The 22,127-nt window shown below is 43.0% G+C and overlaps 2 long non-coding RNA genes across 6 annotated transcripts; both read right to left on the bottom strand.

Annotated features, from left to right (window-relative positions):
- Positions 1-104: 104 nt before the first annotated feature.
- Positions 105-1,958, bottom strand: LOC119307672. Its single transcript, XR_005149446.1, has 3 exons — positions 778-1,958; positions 265-691; positions 105-157 (listed from the first exon to the last, which is right to left on the bottom strand). It is a non-coding gene; the product is annotated as an uncharacterized LOC119307672 (long non-coding RNA).
- A 698-nt stretch (positions 1,959-2,656) lies between these two features.
- LOC119307671 lies at positions 2,657-14,279 on the bottom strand. Of its 5 annotated transcripts, none has more exons than XR_005149443.1 (8): positions 13,772-14,279; positions 12,455-13,675; positions 12,227-12,302; positions 11,723-11,979; positions 10,134-11,251; positions 4,817-5,003; positions 4,555-4,626; positions 2,657-3,099 (listed from the first exon to the last, which is right to left on the bottom strand). It is a non-coding gene; the product is annotated as an uncharacterized LOC119307671 (long non-coding RNA). The 5 variants fall into 5 exon arrangements; XR_005149442.1 differs by having other exon boundaries at positions 12,455-13,663; XR_005149444.1 differs by lacking the exon at positions 12,455-13,675.
- Between the last annotated feature and the right edge of the window lie 7,848 nt (positions 14,280-22,127).

Below are 22,127 nucleotides of genomic sequence, written 5' to 3'. Positions count from 1 at the left end.
ACGAGAGAAAGCATACAAACATCTTCTCCAATAAGCAAGGAAGAAGCGTGTAATCTAATTAACTTAAATTACCTGAACCTACTTAAATTCCATGCTTGCTTTTATTAAGTTCAGCAAATGCTTTCCTGCTTTGTTCCGCAATGCTCAGGCTAGTAGCCTACAAATTAGAAGCAGCATATATGTTTTGTTAGGCAAAAGGGAACAATCAAAATCTTACTTGAAGGAAGAACTCTTCCATCGACATTTTACAAGAATATGTGATACCTTGGTCTTGCGTTCAGATTTAAACGACTCGGAGACCTGATGCCCACATTCAAAAACAAACTAAGTTTGTCAGCGCTGATGGAAAAGCAACACAGCTTGGGAGCGGGTCGCCACGTGTGTTGTGACCATCGGCGGCTTGAGAACATCATGGTCAGGCTGAACTGTGCGGAGCACAACAGTGTGAGGCGATGAAGATCAGGAGCAGTGCAGCTTGGGAGAGGGCCATTGATGTCGCTCTGAGCGTCGGCGGCTTGAGGACGTCATGGCCGGGCCGCTGGAAGAAGCCGAAGAAGCTCACATCCTACATTGTTCGACGAGAATGCATTGGAAGACTAAATCCATGTGATAACAGAGACATTGAACATTTTGGCAGCATGTTAAAAAAATCACAGCAGCCAAAAAAGGATCCACGGCGAGCTCTAGAAACCTGAAAAGTAAAGAGGAGATTTATCAGAAAGCAAATAATTATATTATGGAAAATTATCTTAACTCGAGAAAAGTTGGAAGGCATACCATTTCTCTATTGTCACACTTGGATACGAGGGAGAAATTGAAAAGGTCTCTTCTGAGTTAATTTTTTATTGTAGCTCTTTTGCAAGATGAAAAGCTTCAGCGATGCATACGCATGATACAAGTGACTCGGATATTCAGGATATTTCAGTTAGTTTGGCATAATATAAGACAATGACAGATGGTTTTGGAGTTCTCTTAACCATGTTCACCAAGCCATGAATATTCTCCACAGATCGGAAGGCTTCCTGCAAAAAAGAGACTTCTTTAGCATTATGATAAGACAATTGTGAAACAGACCGGCCATAGGGAAAGTTCTGTAACAATTTTCAGTCGTTCAACCTCACACGTCCCTAACACAAGAGATCAAGCCAACCTATAGCTCAACATGTGAAAACTGAAAATAAAATATGAAGGAGATGCGGTGCTGGCGTGCAACGGGGAGGCAGAGGCCGCCAGATCCTTGCTCCTGCTGCTCCGGCCGGCGCACGACCTCGAAAGGCACTCCTTCTGGTGACCCTCTCCCGTCCTCCACCACACCTCCCTCTCCTCTTTCCTCTCTCTTTCTCCCCCCTCTCCTTCCTTCTCTCTCTCCCTCTCATCTTCTCCCTTTGCCTGCAGGTCGGCGCTACCGCCGGAAAGAAAAGCGGGCGCTCCTTCCGGTGACCCTATCTGCCAGCCGCCTCACCTCTCTCTCCTCTTTACTCTCTCTTTCTCCCTCCTCTCTTCCCCTTCTCTCTCTCCCTCCATCTTCTCTCCTCCCTCCATCTTCTCTCCTCCGCAGATTGAATCGAGCGCTGCCGCCGTCTCCCTTTGCCTACAGATTGGCGCCCCCGCCGTCTCCCTTTGCCCGCAGATTGGCGCCGCCGCCGGAGAGGACAGTAAAGGGGAGGAGAGGAGATGTGGTGGAGAGCAGGGCAGAAGGGGAGGAGGCGGCACGGTGGAGAGGAAGGGGAGCGGGGCCTGGATTGGTTGCTCCGAGACGTGGGGGATTGGTGGCTGAGTTTTCACCTCGCACCACGATCCACCCCCATTCTCCTCCTTTTCTCACCCAGCACACACACAGGCCACACCAGAATGTTGGGCCCGAGGGCAATTGAGGCCCACCTATCATACTAGAAAAGCGAAACGAAGGAGTCACGAACAACGAACGGCCAAGACTTTGACAGCACCGTAAAAATCGCTGTCGCAGTGAAATCGTGCCAAGGAAAACGCATGCGCGACGCGAAGGCTTCAGGATAGCGGGTACTCTAGGAGGCTTTATATGTTAGATTCGCCGTAGTATTGTGATCCACCTGTTGGCTCTCCATAATTCTAGCACCGAAATATTTCGCTTTCAATAGCTTCCAAAACTCTCCAGCTATATATACGGCAACATCTGCGTCCACAAGTTCGGCTGGGACTCGGTCCCGTGCCGTGCACTCCACCGTTGTATTATATTCTGGCAACAAAATATATATGGTTTTAATCACTTTCCATAACGCCAACGCTACGTCCACAATTTCCGCAAGGACTCGGTCCCGTCCCGTACTACACGGTTATTATAATATATTAATTGCCCTATATATTCTAGCACACGCAAGAACAAAGCCACGCACAAGAAGACACATGGGCCCAACGTGTCCTTTTAGTGGGGACAAAAACCTAGGTGTGTATGCCATGTCAACCATCTACGAGAGCTGTTCCCTTTGGAGGTTAGGGGTTACTTTATGCATCATGTGTTCTCTTTTCGTGCAAAAACAATTCATAGTTGTTTGAATCTTTGGCAATTTTTCAAAATTTTGCCATGACTATGATATTGGTTACCACTGTCATGTGTTGTGCATGGTTCAAGCTTTTTCGAGATGGTTGATCACATGTATGGCGTGTGTTCCTTTTGACACGAGAAAAAATTTACAGTTCTTTGAATTTTCAGTATATTTCTGAAGTTTGTCACGAGTATAATGCTTCTCAGCACAGTCATACATTTTGTACAAATGTTCAAGCTTGCTCAACAACGTCGTCATATGTCTTCCAGGCTCCGATCCTCAAGTTCTTTCGTCGGGACGGATTAGACGACGCTTCAATGTAGATACCTGCCGATGTTAGAATAAATCCAAGGCAAGTGACCCTCATCGTATCGTGCTTACCGTGACTCTCACATCGCATGGTTTCTAATAAGTTATCCGACGTTAAAAATCACTCCCTCCCAAACAAAATGTAACACGTTTTTCATGCCCTATGGCAGCTTCAACTGCACCTGCATCACAACCCTCCAAGGGCCGGCCCAGACAGAATCAGGTTGTGGAGTTGGTTGCCGTAATTGTGCCATCAACCAAATCATTTCTGCAAGCAAATAATACTTGGTGATTCTCAAAAAAAAAAGCAAACAATACTTGGTGCTCACACATGAATAATTCTGCTGGAACGTGTAAAAGTTTCTAACACATAAACAATCAGTTACTCCCTCCGTTCCTAAATATAAGTCTTTGTAGAGATTCCACTATGGACCACATACGGATGTATATAGATGCATTTTAGAGTGTAAATTCACTTATTTTGCTCCGTATGTAGTCCATAGTGAAATCTCAAACAAAGACTTATATTTAGGAATGGAGGGAGTACATTTTAAAGAGTTTGCCTTTCTCATATGCAGTCTAACAAACATGGTAGTTAACAACAAACAAATGCCAAAAGCAAATGAAACTGCTACATCAGTGATGTGTGGTGGTGTTCAAAGGATGATTATATCGACATAAGATGTAAGCAATAGCAAAAGAGCACTGTTTTGTTCTACGGAATAGTAACACGACAAAATTAATCACTACTAAGCTTAGTTCCTTCTTCCTTGCCAACTACAAGGCCAAAACAAAACCAATTCCAATAGCATGCCACCTATAAATCAATGGCATGATGCACATAAGGTTGACACTGCTCAACGGTATTGCACCAACACAAACCAATGTGGAAACAATAAAAACAAACTTCTACTGCCCGTTCATGGAAAAGCTGACAAAGTTATATCTCACAATTTTTGCAGAACTTAAACAGTACAAGTTAACTTGAAAATCGTGAAAATTATAACAAAAAGTTTACCCAAAGCTGAATCATTGCAGCATTACTGGACAAAACCAACAATAGAGATACTGAACGAACAATACCAGTTTATTTATGCTGGTACAAGATCAACTTCTTTTGTTGACAATCATGTTCACATGTTTTTGGCTACACGTATGATCCCAGGCTTCAGGTTGATATTAAAGTCAAGTGAGAATTAGGCTCACAGACTAGAAAGCAGGAAAGCTACGGTATCTAACTCATTGTGGAAATTAAAAAGGTTATCCGAAAGCTGAATTATTTCAGCATTATTACTAGACAAAACCAACAATAGAAACATTGAATGAACAAGAATATAACTGAATTAATGTGTCAGCACACATTCTACTTGTATTGCTGACAATCATGTTCTCCTGTTCTTGGCAGCATATGGTACCATGGGTGCCTCCATCAGAGACAAATACAGTACTGAACTTTCAAGATAATCAAGCCATGTGAGCCTGACTTTGTATTAACATGCATATGAGATGCTCACAGAGTAAAAAGCAGGAGCGTATGGTATCGAACTCATAGCCATATGTATAAATCTAAAACTAGCTAGTTCAGAAATTAATCAAATCCATACAACAGATACCTTAATAAAAAACAAAACAAGAGAACACACATTACCTGCTAATTGAGTAACCAATCAAAAAGATATACATATAGCAAAAAGAAAAATGCAAAACACCTATTCAAACGCACCTTAGAGATCTTGTGTGTTCACATTTTCAGATTCACCATCTTGTTTGTCATTACCTCCGTCAACATCAGTTTCTATAAGGGAAAGAAATCCATAAAAGTTCAAGGAGAAGCTCGATCAACAAGAAAGAAAATTAAATGTGCAAACACAAATAGTTTAACTATTCTTCCAATGAAAGGTAAAGTAGAACAGATTATCTATTGTTATTGGAAATAACTAGCAAACATGCCCGTGCGTTGCAACGGGGAAAGATTTTTATCATACCTTTAGCCCAATAAGCATGACTCAAGACTGCCAGCAGGTCCAAGTCATCAATTTCAACACATCACCCGATCTGACGTGCTTATCTTCCTTCCCACCATCACCGGCGATGGCCATGGTGTTCACTTGATCACAACACATCCGAACGTGACCAATCCCGCGATGATGAGCTCGTCACCACACATGACACCTATCATTGTGCCCCCACAAAGGAATGTTCTAAAACTTGAAAAAAAAAACTAATCTAGATGAACTGGACATGACAAGTGACCTCCACGATCATACTCCTCATTTTTGCACAACGCAAACAGGATTGGTCGGATCGAGTAATTGGGTTACGCCACATTGCCGGAGACCGAAGGCTCGCGGGGGCGGAGTGGGAGGGGAGGGTGTAGAGGTTGGACGGGACATGGCAAGATGTTGATGCCAGTATTCATGCGGGCACCGGCAGATTGAGCAAGGCTGGCTTCTGCCTGATGGCGCAGAGGAGAGGAGCAAACCGATGACCGGGCATCTAGTCGATGCGTATTGTGGGCATGTGGTCCTATTTTATAGGATGAGCTACGGATCATAAAACTCGCTCATGTTACTTCCTTTTCTAATATCTATATCTACTTTTTTATCTAAAAAATAATCAGATCAGATGTACAGCCCAACGATTGACGTCCCTTGTCTCCTATGCAACCACATGATTAATTTGATGCGTACCACAGCTATGCGGCATGAATTAGCATCTTCTCAACTGGAATGTCATCCACTAATTGCTTTCCATGTACTGTACTCATAGACAAAAGTGGAAGCTAACACTACTGGATCTGTGAGCACGCCGTCCAGGCGACACATCAAGTTCGACAGTGTTCGCTCCACACTCCTAAGGTATGTGGCCAGTGAAGATCCAGCGTCTTCGTTGCCTACGAGCCTACGACGGCCGGAGCACGACGTGGCTTGCACCAAATCTGGCTTCTAGCAGATAGCCCGGTGCTGAAGTCTCGATTTCAATTTTGGTTTTAGCATTTCCCCACTCTTCAGTAATTTCCCCGCAAGTGTCGCCGAGGGTGTCGAGTGCGACAGAGATTACCTGCGACGTGCTACTGCAGACACACCTGCATACCAATCTACCTAACCAGCACCCACCAGTCCTAATCTATCTGAAATCTAATTCCTATTCATGACCATGGGTTGTTTTCTTAATTTATTTTGGTACTTTATTGATCTGGGTTACGGCTCGTCTATCTGAGATAAACAATTGATCTGAAGAATTATGGGACACTGGGTTGATTGGCCTGAATCACCCGTGGAATGCTTTTATAATTCTGGTTCTGGTTATGGTTGCGGATAGATACACAGTGATGAACAACAATCGTGACTTGGACACAAGTAGATTTTAGTGTTGCTCACGCCAAATGCAGGAGTTGGATTCTGATTTGTGCACAAACTTCCTAACAAAGAATCTTGGGATTTCAGTTTAACCGACTCTGTTTTATTAGCATCTGTTGTTCACTGCTGGAATTTGCACATGTAATCTTCGGTACTACAGTTTCTTGATTCTATAGACTGGTTCATATCAGCACATGTACTAAATGAAAAGTTTTCATGCTCTGATATGCATCCCCTGTTCTGAATTTAGGTGAACAGTTTTCTTTCTTAAATTTTGTCATTATTACTGGAATTGAAATTTCACTCTGTTTTCATGACCTCTAGCTGCACAGGTAAACCATGCCGCCACCGCTAGGGAGCTCTTGGTTGCACCGCAAGCTGCAGGGCTTGTCAACTTGCTCGTGTCACTTAAGCGTCATAACCTCACCCCACTCAAGATGGATAGTTTTCTGCAGATTCGCCTCACCCACTTCTTCCTATCCTACTACATTTGGACAATGACACTCAGTTCTAGCAAAAACTGCAACTTAACATGATGTCACTCAATGATGTTCGTGGTCTGTATGCTTTTGAGCTGTTGTCTTGTACCTTCTTTAAGAGCAGATACAACATGTCTGATGAAATTCCTCTATAGGTTGTATAGTTAAGAATGGATTCCATTACTTATCATAATGGAGCATTAGAATTGCAGCTGATTGTTGGTTGAAAAGAAATTCACTTGCTACATAGATTGCAGCTGAGGTGAAGCTCAATGCGACGGGACCAACTTCGCATTAATTTTCTCCATAAATTGCATCTGAGGTGAAGTCCTGGGTTACTTTTCATCAGTGAAGTGAAAGAAAGAAAAGAAAAAAAAAACACGAGGGATAGTATTTGTTTGTCCACATCACGTGATCCTGATCATGTTCGTTTGTTAAGAGAAACAGAACACCATGCCACTGTAATGTTTCAAATTTTCTATGCTTTAGTTATTTATATCTATACTACTATTAAACAATCAAACAAGAACTTCTTTAAGCACACCTCACAAAGTGTACACAGATCCAATACCACCACACGATTAGACCCACTAAAATCAATCTAACGGTTAGACTTAACCTAACCCATTTTCTATGTGCACTTAGCAATTTACATTGACTGACCGTACTCCACCGTGGAGGAAAATATGAAACTCCACGCCTGGAAAATTAGGAAACTAATAATCACGGGTGCATCACATTCTAGGAAAGTAAATCAGAGTGCATCCATCCTATTAGGAAACTAATCTCAGACAGATCCATCATATTAAAAAACTTATCTCGGATGCATCCATCCTATTAGGAAGCTAATCGTGAGCCGCCTGCCGCCATCATGCACATCAATCGGATTTATTTTGTTTCATGATAGAGAAACCATATACCTTTCGCTATTTTGCCACATATATTTATTCTTATATACTTGTGCAGTTTCAAATGATCCAACATATCTGCAGTCATCAAACTTGAAGACATACTGTTTAAGGCCTTATTTGCACCGCCTCTCTTTCTTTGTCTGCGCGTCTCTTTCCTCCAATAATAATAATGAATAACTCTTTCCGGATCAGGTATTACATTGTTACAAATGTATACTGAAGCTACTCCTTACGACAAGGAAAAAGAGGATGAATGCTTTCTATCTTCACCAGTTCTGTAGCATGTTCCAAATTGTTGGCTCTTTCTTATTCGAGGATTCATCATGTTTTTTGTAATTTAGAAGCTGACCTGAAAGCTTGATAAGGTTAAGCTTGACAAATACTCTGGAATATTGTTCCTTCCATCTTTATTTTTCTTTCTAACCCATTTCAGTTTCTATACGCACAGAGCGTCTTACGGCATTGTAAGTTAGTATGGTTGCCAACGCATAAACACATACAAAACTGGATAAATACTTTCTATCATGATAATTATTGGATTTCTTTTAGCCCTTTTACATTTCAGTTAGTTCTTGTAAATCATCTTTATTTTATATAGAAGTCGTTGTAGTCACATATCATCTTTTATTTCCTATTATCCATAGTAGGTAGCTATATAATTTTGGCAATCCACACAACCATAAAATATATATAATTCAATCCAAATTAGTCAAGTATATATTTTGCTACGCAGATTAGTAGAATAAAATAAGATTCGAGAATTAAGCATCTAGAACAATATAATTGCACCGTAAGGCAGTTCATACTTTTTTTTCCTGGCTACATTCGAAGAGAAGACTATACTACAAGCCTATATTACTGCATTAATAAATAATTGCTAATTTTATTTAAATAAGAATATTTTCTGTGATTACTCTATGAAGCAACATAACCACTATCGTGTCTCACTTTTGAAACTACAATTTGAGCGACATCAAACATTGTGTATCCATTTGATTTATATTTTTTTTAAAAATTCATTTTTTTATATCATGTAAATCTCACCTGATTTACGTTTGAGACGTGCGTTGCACGTACATGCTTACTAGTTTTAGAAAAAAATTGTATTTCAGCATGGTGTTTGAAGCTTGAGGCATCATCTTTGATGATCGCCCTTTTTTAGATCGTTATTATCCTATTTTAAAGAAATACATCAGAGTTGTGTTTAAATGTGCATTACTTTTTCTTTATGTGACCTCTACTCAGTTCTACTTTAATTTGTTGCAATGCAAGCGACAAAGTGTATCTCGCAAGAACTTAATCTATATCTTTGCACGAAGCTTCCGGACAGAAGTCCCACTTTACATTTTGCAAAGGTATTGTCACGGTTGCTCCAGTTACTCAAGTACAGCGCCGCCTGCTTGCATGATTTTTCTCCGCTGCTCACGCTGATCCTCTGTACCTGAACCAGGATGTGACTCGCACTACAGCAACACTGTTCCAATGACCTCTCCTGCTTACATTGATCACCAATCTCGTTGCCGTATGTTGGTATGTGCCATCTTGCTGCTATCTGATCAGTGTCATCACCACGCCGACGCTCATGCCGTTGTTAGATCTGTCAACACGTGCCCATTGCTCCATTACGTTGACTTCTTTTTTTTCCAAGATATGTTGCACAAGGCTCTAGGAGCCAGGATTCTTATGACTGATGCCTTACTACTTATGCTGGTTTGCGGGCTATAATTCTAGAATTTCTTCTCAAGGCATGAAATGTTTGAATTAGCAGAAAGAATGAGCTATTGGGTCACATGTTAATGAGTTATGCATTAATTTCAAGGACCCAAGGAAAACACTAAATTTTTTATTTAGTTTGATATTCTCAGTTATACATTATATTTGTTTTTCCTATACGATTCTTGGAGCCACAGAGCCACAAGCGCTTATCTTCGTTATGGTCAAAGGATAATGTGAGGTAAACATTGGCATTGCACTGCATGCCTTCTTCATTAATTATAATTTGAAAAAATAATAACATCATCTCTCGCAGTATGTGAGGACATTACCATAGATTTGCAGATGACAAAAATGTTCCCAAGCAAAGGTAAGGCGAGATGACTGATTTTTAAGTGATAACAATGCGCAAAGACGGATGAAGAGTATGGAGGTAGAGGGGAAGGAGTGGTGGGGAGATAGATGTTGTTTTGTCTTCGAGAGTGCATCAGGAGGCACAATAACTGTTGGAGGGAAGAAGTGGTAGAGAGAATAGGTATTAGTCACCGTTGTATGAATGGAAACCATGTGTCATCATGTTTGATTCACATTTCTAAATTAGAACAATTGTGTGATCAACGTGTTTCCTGTTATTCCGTGGCAACGCACGGGCATTCGGCTAGTACTACCAGTATAGTACTAGTAAAAGTACCCGTGAGTTGCAACGGGCGAACAATAAAAACACACAAAAATTATAATGTCCAGCATAAAACAATTCAATTTCATCAAATTGTACCAATCTGATGTAAATCCTACAAATCAAATCAGTAATTAAGAATAACTGATGCAAGAAAGAGGAACCTGAGCTTAAAACCTCCTGGCGCTGCTAGTGGCCACCGCCATGCCTCCTTGTCCTCGTGGGCAGGCGTGGGGAAGGAGCAGATCCTGAGATCAAGGAGACCGTGGACAGGAGCGGCCGCTCAAGAAAAAGAACCATCCAAAAACATGTAATATATTAGTATAAAGGATGCTACAGTTTTCAGAATGTTGGCAGAGGCTAGAGCTATCGTCCCAACATTCTATTGCTAGATAAGCCAACTACTAATAACAACACTAAAGTATATTAATAATATAACTTATATGGCAGCACCAAAAAAAATTGTGCAGCAAAAAGGGCATAGATTGAAAAAACTTGGTCCACAATCATCTATTGGAAAAATAAATCAGAAGGACAATGTTTCTGTACCCACAGGGGGATCAATGTTTTGTTTTAATGTTCTACGAAGAGGTTGTGGCTCATGCCTCATGACATTTACAAGAGGAAAATTCGGATCATCTGTAGGTGCTAGCACTTTGCACAAGGTACAGCCTTAGAAGTTCACTCTCAAGTAAAATACAGAATGCGTAAATAGACCTGACAATAAAACTGAAAAACCTCTGTTGTGTAAGCGTCATTCTCATCCCATGGCAAAGGTGGAGAACTTGCTGAGAACATGTTTGTTAGTTAAGGCCAACATGAAAGAAAACCAAGTAAAATATCTACGCGTTCCTTTTTTTTCTGATGAAAAGTATCTAGTCATTCGTTTACATACTATCATGTGGGTAGAGCAGAGGGACTGGTCAGCACACCTTTCAAATCCAGTTTGGCTCCTCCAGTTAGTTCATGATATGTCGTCGCCTGCAGAAATAAGTCGAGAGCCAGCACATCCTTCTATGCCCGGTAGTGCGCAGCTATACGAATTTCACATATTACATGCCAGCCTCTTCACCACATCCGATGAATCAGAGAGGCATAGTATATTTCTAATATTTGCATAAAACAATTTGGATAAAGTAAAATTTCATTTGATAACATTTGTGATGCTGGCTCAATTGTGCATCAACCTCATCATGTATTCCACTACAAGCTTTGAGAACAGAGAAAATTTGTCCTCCAACAACTTGGTTGGCCTTGGTTGCTCCGGACTCCACAGTTGGGCCTGCAAAATTTTTTGGCAGTGTTCGTCAGTCCACAAAATAAATGGGTAATGATATGATACCTCACCATTGTCAAGAATCTAGACCATATCGTTGTGAAGGACCAAGGTGATATTTTTCAGCCTAAAATTATTTGTTAACATATAGATATAAAGTCATACTGATTGTACAGGAGCTAATATCTCAACACTTTTTTACTGGAAATGATATGATATCATACTCGTGTATTAATTGATGTCCTAGTGTTTCTGTTTTACTCTCTGAACTATATGTGCAAGGTAAGAGCAAGGGCCATAGGGAAAAACAAAAAAACGATCAACGTAGTGAGTTTGAGTGGTACAGGAAACAGTCTGGAACATCAAATTCATTACGCTGATAGAACCACAAAGTACATAACTTGCATATACTAACTTACTAAGCTCTACAGTATCCTCACAAATGTGTTGAAGCAATCTGTATACAAAGTCCCTTACCTATGGAGGAGCACGCCTGGTTGTGGTGGTGGTCGGACTTGGGACCAGAGGAGAGGAGGCCGGCGCAATGCTCCCCTGCTTGGTGGTGGTAGTTTTGGAGCACGGCTAGATCATTGTCCACCTGTGGCCGGCGATGAGAAGATCTGACCATGGGCAAAGGAGGCCGTAGACCGAGCGGAAAAAATCGAGAACGACCTACCCCTTGCGAGCCATGGCCTCAATTGTGACACATCAGTAGCGGGAGTTGTGGTGTGGACCTGATATGTAAAGGTAACAGATTAGTCTTGTTCAAAAGAGCATTGTTCTCTTGTCACGTTCCTTTGCATGTAGTACCTACTATAGATAAGTTCATGCCATTAAATCATGAAAAGGTTAAAGAATCTGCAACAGAAATAACACATAAACCTACCATGAGAGCACAAAAATAGATGCAGATTAAGAAATTTTACATTTGTAGCAAACACCATGAGAGCACAAAAATAGATGCAGATTAAGAAATTTTACATCTGTAGCAAACACCATGAGAGCATAAAGAACACCACTCCATTGGTACTTCTATAGTCTTTTTTGCTTGAGTATCCTTGCGTACAAAAGATTTTAGTAATCAGACCAAAAGACCTTGGCAGACCAAATACAACAGAGCATCTCTATCTATCTCCTACAAACCAAACTAAACACCACGATGCAAGAAAATGAGAAATACTTAATATAGGGAGGAATCTGTAGAGGAACCTAATAATATCCTTAATTGCCTTAAACCTTGAACTTCTGCAATAAAACATTTACGTAACACATCAGGTGAAAATAGTACATGATGATTCTTTGATGGCCGAGAAATCTAATATATGCTCCCAGAACAAATAAATTTATATTCTGAACAAATTGCTGATCTATGCACCGTGAAAGAAAAGTCAGGAAGTCAACTTTGTGGACATTGCTTCGAGAGTCATCAGGGCCGGAGGGACATATAGGCAATGGCGGAGCTTCTCGGGGGCGAACCTGGGTGGTCGCCCCCCCAGCAAAAAGTGAAACTTTTTTAATACCCCGTCATAGTAATGAGGCGGCACTGCACACACCAGCCCATATGGCCCTTTTAACATCTCCATATGGAGACAAACTACCTGCGACCTACTGCAGCCAGCGACCAACTCTGATTTCTCTCGTCTTCTACACTTTCCTCTTGCCATCTTGTGTGGACTTGTGGACTGGGCATGGCTGGGTGCCTCCCCTTGATGCAACAAGTGCCACCAAGGAGCTACAAGGCCGACCGCGCTCCACTCCTCACCGATGCGAGTGGTCTGCGTAGAGGTAGCTAGAGGCGAGGCACCGATCAGTGAGCGTTCCTGCGTGTGGGTTAGCGGGCAGCTTAGCTATGGATGGCCAGCCAGAGGTGGCGAAGAGGTCAGAACTGAGATCGGCGCCGCATGCAGTGAGCTTGTGAGCAGCAAGCAAGCAAGAGCAGTCTTAATTTGTAGGGGAAAGTTTTGAATAGGTCATAGATTTTGTACTAATCCTTTTTGTTTACAGAACGAGCAGTGATGGTTAAAGGAAACCATTGATGCATTTTACAAAAGAAAGAGAGGTGAATGTAAAGCTAATGAACTGACATTAACTGGATCAGAACCCCTGTTCAACCAAATCACAAAAAAAAAAACTGTTCAACCTCCTCTATTATTGCAGATGTTCTTGCCATTTAAGAGCACAAAGAAACGAAGAGCTGATTTTTAGTGTGATTAACTCAATACTCCATGGTTGAATAATATTTTGGTATATTTTTTCCATGGAAGTTTTTATAGATATAATCAGCGCTAGAAATGTGATTAATATACTTATCTAAGTTTCTTAATGCTTTTCAATATCTAATTTGTTGTAGTAATACAATTCCGCATTGAGGAAGAAGAAAATGTTCGCCCCTCCTGAGATTTCGTTCAAGCTCCGCCACTGCATATAGGACTGAGAAAATGTGACAAAGCTATGCATTCATGTGGATGACGAAATAGATCAGAAGTGCCATACGTCAATGTTGGCCAATGGATGTGAGAGGCTCACCTTGTAGTTGCAGGCAACGTAGCTTGAAGAGCAGTGGATTCGGGCATGGAGAAGGACGTCGCGGAGGACGTTGTCCGGGACGTTGGATGCCTGCGCCACCAGGGGTGCCCTCTTTCTCCTTTTCATCCCCTTCCGATCCAATAGTGGCTGTGAGACATGGCGTGCCACTGGGCTCCTATTCCTTGTCGACCTTCCCCCGGTCGCCCACCACGCTAGAAGGATGGCGCGCCCCCTCGACCTTGACCGCTGTAGAGGGCGTCGTTGGCGGCCAGATCTGGAGGGGAGACGGCGACGCATGGGAAGGCCATGGCCGTCGTGGCGCTGGTGGAGATCATGGGGCCGTCGTGGCGCTGGTGGAGATCATGGGGCGACAGCGGCGTGGGGAGAGAAGGATCATCAAGGCTATGACCGGAAGGCGTCCCTTTGTTGGCGGCGTGGCATGGCTGTGACGGCGTGAGGGGCGAGCGTGAAGAGGGAGAAGAGGATAGCGATTGCAAGATGCGCGGGCGTGGGTTGACCGATCGGGCTTTTTGGTTGGTTTTTTAGCTACGAGCTATAGGCAGGCTCGCGTTTTTTCACTTGTGACCTAGTGTAACGTCCCTCAAAAGATAATTATTAGCAATAAGCAATGGTAACGAGCTATAAGCAATGGTAACTACTACCTCCATCTCGGTGAATAAGTCATTCGCGTAGTTCTAGGTTGACGATTTAACTATTTAAATCTGTATTATATGTGATAAAAAATATATATTTAGAAACTACATCCTTGTAGAAATCTAGTGATATACTTTTCATGACATATTACACATATTTAATTACTCAAATCGATGACCTAGAACTACGCGAATGACTTATTCACCTGGACGGAGGTAGTACCACCTAGCTAGCTGCCCTCCACGTGCCCCCACCGTAGCACCAAGCCAGCTCGATGGACGGATCGGCTTAACGGGTTCTGGAATCCAATAAGGGTAAGGCTAGCCATAGTGGGAGTAACTTAGGTAGTAACTTAACACATCCCAAGACAATTTTGCTTATGTGGCAAGTATTTAATGAGGAAAGATGTGCTTGTCGTAACATAATATGTTACTGTAACATAGCGCTTTCCGAGGCAAAATGAGTCTATGAGATAATAAATGAAGCAATCTATGATACTACTACTACGTTACTTTACACTAGTATCATATGCATTACACTAGTCTAAGTTACTCCCCGCTATGACCAGCCTAACCAGTCTAGTTTTATTATTAAATAATCCGGCAAGTCGTTCAACCACCTCCTGAATTCTAGGCTACGTACATGGATCAAATTGGGTAAGCAGTGGCAACACGCTGATTATTTTTGATGGAAGCAAAATCTCAGTCAGAATACGGCCTCCGTTTCTGTTAACTATACTTTGTAAAATATTAAATCATACATACATAGTACGAAAGATATTATTATTTCTAAAACTGTGTGGAGTATTCTCCGGTATACTTGTAGTATGTGATGTTAATATATAGTATATTGACTTCGCAAAACAAAATATATATAGTATATTGGAGTATGGAGTATGCAGTATGGTGTATTAAATAAAATTGATGTATGGAGTATGAAAAAGAAAATTTGGAGTATGGAGTATCAACAACGAATTATAACATGGAATGTTAACATTTTTTTTACATGAAAATATCATATCGTACAAACTCTCTGCCCCAAAAATCAGTACTTTGTATTTAGATGGAGTATGAAGCGCTCGAGTATGGTGTATTATGAAGTGCTCGAGTATGGAGTATGGAGTATGAAGTATGAAGTATGAAGTATGAAGTATCGAGATGCATGTACTTCATAGTAAATGGAGTGTGCAAAAAAGTATAGAGTATGCCCAAGAGCCAAGAATATAGTATGGAGTAACCCTCAAAAGAGAATATAGTATGGAGTAGTATCATAAAAGAGGATAGTATGTCGTATATATCTCATTGTACAAAAAATGAAGTATATATATCAAACTGATGGGTAGATAATACAATTACATTCATGGCTTCATGGACTCCTGAACGGTAGAACGTATGATTGAAACATCATATACACGTGTTGTTTTCATCAATGCATGTAAGCACGTTCTTCCTTCCCATACATTGCCATCTCACAATGAAGTATGTTATGTGAGTATATGTACAGCGACGCAGCGGCAGTTGTCGCCGCCGCCGTGCTGGAGCAGTCACATGTCGGCCATAAACAGTGTTGTGGCGCCGCTGCCGCCGCCTCGCCAGTCACCCGTCCGAGAGAGTATACTCATGTAAAAAAATAAGAATACAAAAATAGTCACTAGTGTAATGAAGAAGTTACAGTAAATATAGTATATCACGTAGATGGGGTACAAAAGTCAACAGTACAGGTTGTTCATCTTTCCTTTTTTTGAGAAGGGGATTCTTGGAGTACTGATGCTGAGATGTGACCACTTTCTCTCAAGTACATCGTTACCGCAGTGGCCGCCGATGTCGTCGCACTGTGGTAGACCCATCGTGCGGCCGTACATACAGCCGTACGTTGTATTCGTCGCCGCCGCACCTGAGTAGGCACGCATCGGCCGTGTGCAGCATGTGGCCGTACGTCGTTGTTGTTGCCGCCGACACACCAATGGAGCAGTCACGTGTCAGTTTCTGCACTATCTCAGGCCTCACATGCACGAGAAATAACAATCCATGCATGCAGAATCGTGTACACAGACGTGGCTGCCATTGGCCGAGGCCGGTGGAACCATACGTTTCTTGGATCTGAAATTCAACAGTGTGTCGGACCAAGCATCGAAGATTGCCTAGATCAATCTGAACCTCCCATAGTGAAGATCTTTCCCTAATATAATAATTTTAATAATAAAAGGGCTATTGCTTCTTCCTCCTTAATTTTGGTCCGTCATTACGAGATTTTCGTCCGTCCGTCGTTACAGGATTTTCGTACGTCATCAAAAACAGTTCGGCCTTTTTCCTCTCCGTCTCGCGTACATGGACCCGCCTGGGCCTCTGGCCTCAGCAGCCTGCGTTGTGGCCCAACAATCTATCCGGCAAAGGGATGTGGTTCGGTGGCAGCTGACTGTTTTTCTCCTCTCGATTCCCTCTCGTTAGGGTTTCTTTCCTCTCGTCGCCGCTGGCGATCGTTGAGACCTGTTTCCCTCCCCCTTTATTGGATCGGAGACCCGTTCACCGGCCGATCGGGGTAGCCTCGTCTGCCCCCGTCTGGTTTTCGGTCTTCGCCCGCAGGGACGTGAAGGCCTACATCCTCCGGTCGGTTGACGGTCGCGGAGATCGATCTATCTGCTTCGACAAACCATGGCAAATCATGGCGATCTGGTGGCTTCGGGATCAAAAGGGAAGGGCAAGTTGGAGGAGATGATGAAAGAGCTGGCCCTGAAGGAAGATGACCTCGATGACGTCGTTTTTGAGGAGGATGACGCCCCGGCGGAGGCGGATCTCCGCTGGATGATCTTGGTTAGAGTCCATATGGACAAAGGGTTTAGCACTTATTGGTTCTTCCGCAACATGAGAACAGCCTGGGACCTCGCTAGACCGGTGAAAATCAAAACCCTAGAGGAAAACCTCTTCCAGATGCAATTTAACTGCCTGTGTGATTGGGAGAGAGTTACACAAGGGGGACCATGGCACTTCCGGGGGAACCCGGTTATCATTGCCCCATATGATGGATTCACGAAGCCAACTGAGATCGAGCTCTATAAGTTTGAGATCTGGGTTCGAATCATTGATCTACCGATTGGTTACCATGGGAAAGTCAAGGCTCTTGCGGCCAAGATTGGCGAGTTCGTGGATTATGAGCCATCTTCCTTTGACTTTGAAGGGAACTTCTACAGAGTTAGGGTTCGCCTTGTTGTGAGAAAACCTCTCAAGAAAGCGACCTCTCTAATCAGTGGGGGAGAGAGGGTGATCTTCGCGGTAAAGTACGAGCGTTTAACAGACTGGTGCCAAGTCTGTGGTATGATGGGCCACGAGTTCAAGGAGCACGGGGATGGAGTCCACCCCCCATCAGTGCTGACTTACAAAAACTTGAGAGCACCGGCGACCACTGCCTGGGGCACCCCCGACGTAACAGGAATCAAAAACCACAAGCCCAAGGCGGCCCGCCCGGTGCAAGTTCAGAGGGGGGAACTGAGGATCTAGAGGAGCAGCATGCTTCTGATATGGAGCTCTCTGATTCCAACCGGAAGCGATCATCGCAGCAGGTTGTAGAACCCACTAGTCAGCTGGGATCTATGGGGATGGAGCTGGTGGTGGCAGCGAAATCTAGCGGTGATGCAACCTCAATGAGTCCACCACCGAAGCAAGACCCCAAGAGGACCAAGACCAACCAGCAGTCTGAGAAGCAAGTCATTGCAGGCCTGAAGAAAAACATAGCAGCAGTGGTGGAGGCACCGCCCGGCGACCCTGGGCACTTGCCCGGGCTCGCTGGCTCCCCGACAACAGCGCTGGATCGGTTAACAAAGGCCTAAAGCTGTTCGGTAGCTTGCTTTACCTGGGCAAAAATAATTTGGGCCTTCGTTTCTCAATGGTTCACAACCCAACAGGTAACCATACGAGACCCGCAGCCCAGCCAATAGTTCACGACCCGAGGGAATGCACGTACGCACGGTGTGTGTCTCAAAAAAAACCTACGTACGGTGTGGTTTGTTCTAAAAGAAAGTACGACATGGTTGGATCGATCGCTCCTGTCTCTTCGTTTCTCATAGGCGCCGAGCGCAGGGACTGGGCGACAGGGGCGGCTATTAGCCTAGAGCCCTCCTACCCTAGACGGCGAGACGGGGCCGCGGCGAGAGGAAGTCCTGCGCCCAGGCAAGCCTACTCCTTCCTCTCATGATCTCATCTTTGTCACAGATCCTTGGGTAAGAATTCTCCATGGAAATTAGGGCTAGGTGCTAGGGATCCCTCATCTAGTCATCTCTGAATAATTGGTCAAGAGTAGGGATTGAAGCACAACCAAGACCTCATGTAGAATCGCAAAACAGCAGCAGCTCTGCGCTCCTCTGTGCTATCCTGTTAGTTAAAGTGTTAATTAGTTATGTAGTACTACCACATGCCTCCGGAAACAGTTTTGATATTAATATGTTTGTTGATTTCTTTAAATCTGAAAAGTCATTTGGCAGTCTGCAATGAACCAATAGATTTAGGGCTTAAATTTAGGCAGTGCTTCGTTGATGGCTTTAAGGAATTTTGATACGGTACATGTAGTTTATGTGTAAGTAGTTCTGTACTATTGTTATTTTTTTTTGTAAAGATCATACTGTTGTTACTTATTGTTGCTCATTTTCTTATTTACTTGTGTGACAACTAACTTCAAATTTGATCATTAAATTTCAAATATGAGGAGGTTTTTGATGAATAGAGCAAGCACTGAAAATGCGAATGGTGTGCAACCGGAACTAGAAGTTGAGGCACAACCACCGCCTCACATTGCCAATCGGAAATAATGATTGGTTCAATGACTTGATGATATGTTAGACCAAACAGGAGTTATTGAACTCAGTTGATGATAAGGATATTATTCAAATATTTACTGCAATGAGGTCACGGAAAGGGTATTTGCCCCGTGATTTTCTTTAGTGCACTGTCCGTATGTTTCATCTGGCCATCTCTATTCTTGCAAGCTTTCAAGATTTAATATATTCACATCTCACAACTTAACTACAAATCCATTTTCTATCTTGTAGTGCCTTCTAGGACTTTGGCAACATGACGAGTTTGCCTCTACGCAAGGGTGATTGTACGTCTTTGTTTTGGCAAAAATGAACAAATGAGAGATTCTTTTCACTGTGGTGGAAGAAGATGCAAGATCACACCTGGTGACATCTAGGTATGGATACCTTTAATTTTGTTGACAACATTGCGAGTTTGCCTCTATGCATGGCTAGTTATTTATCTTTTGTTGTCAAGTCTGAACTTTATTTGGTCTATGAAATAGATATTGATGTTTTATATATTGAGTTCACTTTAAAATTACATTTTGTGTCATTATTATATTTATGTTTTCACATCATTATAATGTGGATTTGTCATTCAGAAATTTGGTGATATATTATATGATCTGTATCCGAATACCCGATTTTTGATTTATAGATTATACACTTGGGCTCAACTTGCCCAGGCTCCACAAAAGTTCTGGCTCCGCCACTGCATAGCAGCAGGGAAGATCAACGAAGCAAAATCGGCGGCCTCCTTTGGGGAGGACCGCCGGGCACAATGAATCTGCTATGCTGGAACTGTCGTGGGATAGGCAACGCCCCGACAGTTCAAGAGCTACGCGAACTCGCGATAAAGTTTGCCCCTAGAGTGCTTTGCTTAGTGGAAACCCAAATTAGTGGGGTTAGAGCTGAAAACTTAAAGAGTACTCTTGGTTTTGATAACTCTTTTTCTGTTGACTCCTCTGGTAGGAGCGGAGGTTTAGTGATGTATTGGAATAATGAAATAAAGATGGAGAATTTGGGTTACTCGCAGTATCATATTGACATGAAAGTTTCTGAACTTGGTGGTGACCCGTGGAGGTTATCATGCTTTTATGGTGAAGCTCAAACACATCTCTGACAGCGAACATGGGACACAATGAAGAATCTGGCAGCGCTACAAAACCTGCCATGGGCATGTATAGGAGATTTTAACGAGGTACTTCGCCATGATGAGCATGATGGTATAGGCACGAGGAGCCAAATGCAGATGCAATGCTTCCAGGAAGCGATGGACGTATGTGGCTTGATTGACTTAGGTTTTCAAGGTCGCAAGTGGACCTTTGAGAAGAAAGTGGCTGGTGGATCTTTTACTAGAGTTAGACTAGATAGAGCATTCGGCTCGACCAAGTGGTGTGCACAATTCCTGCTGGCCGCCGTGGAGCATCTCACCGCGGCAACATCTGACCACTCGCCGATCCTGTTGCATCTCACTCCACCTGCTGGAAGAAGGGCCGAGGCGAGGTTTAAATATGAGTGCATGTGGGACACCCATCCTGGTTTGATCCCTGCCGTCCAGAATGCATGGGAGGCAAACGGCCCCAATCTGACGGCTGAGAAGGTGCGAGCTAACCTGGCTGCTCTATCAAATAATCTGCGCGAATGGAGCAAGACGTCTTTTGGTAGTGTTAAAGGAGAAATCAGAAGGCTTAAGAAAGAGTTGGAGAAATTCAGGAATGATCCACTCAGGGCAGGACCGAGTCATGCAGAGATCAAGATTAATGACAGGTTGATCAAACTCTATCTTCGGCAAGAACTCATGTGGCGCCAGAGATCCCGGGTTCAGTGGTTGTCGGAGGGCGATCGCAACATGCATTTTTTTCATCTAAGGGCGTCTATGAGGAGGCGAAAAAATTTAATCAAATCGTTGCAAAAACAAGATGGGCAAGTTAGAGAGGACCTCACGGAGATGCAGACTCTAGCATTGGAATACTATAAAAATTTATATTGCTTAGAGGGGGTACAAGATACGGAGGATGTACTCCAGCACGTCCCAATCAAAGTGACAACAGCCATGAACGACAAACTTCTTGCCCCATACACGGAAGAGGAGGTCAGGAATGCTCTTTTTCAAATGTTCCCCACTAAGGTCCCGAGGCCGGATGGCTTTCCTGCACACTTCTTCCAGCGCCATTGGGACACGTGTGGAGCAGCTATCACGAGGGCGGTACTCGGCATTGTGAGGGGGGAGGAGATCCCTGAATGTGTTAATGATACTTTGCTGGTGTTAATACCGAAGGTAACAAATCCTACCTTATTGTCACAGTTTCGTCCTATCAGTTTATGCAACGTGTTCTACAAGATATCATTGAAGGTCTTGTCAAGCCGCTTGAAAGTTATATTGCCTGAGATTATTTCAGAGGAGCAATCTGCATTCGTTCCAGGCAGGTTGATTACTGAGAATATAATCTCTGCCTATGAGTGTTTACATTTCATGAAGAGGAACAAATCAAAGGGCAATAGTCATTGTGCACTCAAACTAGACATGATGAAAGCCTATGACAGGGTTGAGTGGAGTTATCTGGAAGCTATCATGAGGAAGCTGGGTTTTGCGGAACCTTGGATCACGGTTGTTGTGACTCCCTCGATTCAATCGTACACTAATCATACACGCAATTGTGTACGATCAAGATCAAGGACTCATGGGAAGATATCACAACACAACTCTAGACACAAATTAAAATAATACAAGCTTTATATTACAAGCCAGAGGCCTCGAGGGCTCGAATACATAAGCTCGAATACACGAGTCAGCGGAAGCAACAATATCTGAGCACATACATAAGTTAGACAAGTTTGCCTTAAGAAGGCTAGCACAAAAGTAGCAACGATCGAAAAGGCAAGGCCTACTGCCTCGGAGCCTCCTAACTACTC

This window comes from Triticum dicoccoides, chromosome 5B, assembly GCF_002162155.2.
Source record: "Triticum dicoccoides isolate Atlit2015 ecotype Zavitan chromosome 5B, WEW_v2.0, whole genome shotgun sequence".
Classification (NCBI taxonomy): domain Eukaryota; kingdom Viridiplantae; phylum Streptophyta; class Magnoliopsida; order Poales; family Poaceae; genus Triticum; species Triticum dicoccoides.
This window is presented reverse-complemented; position numbering and strand designations above follow the sequence as displayed.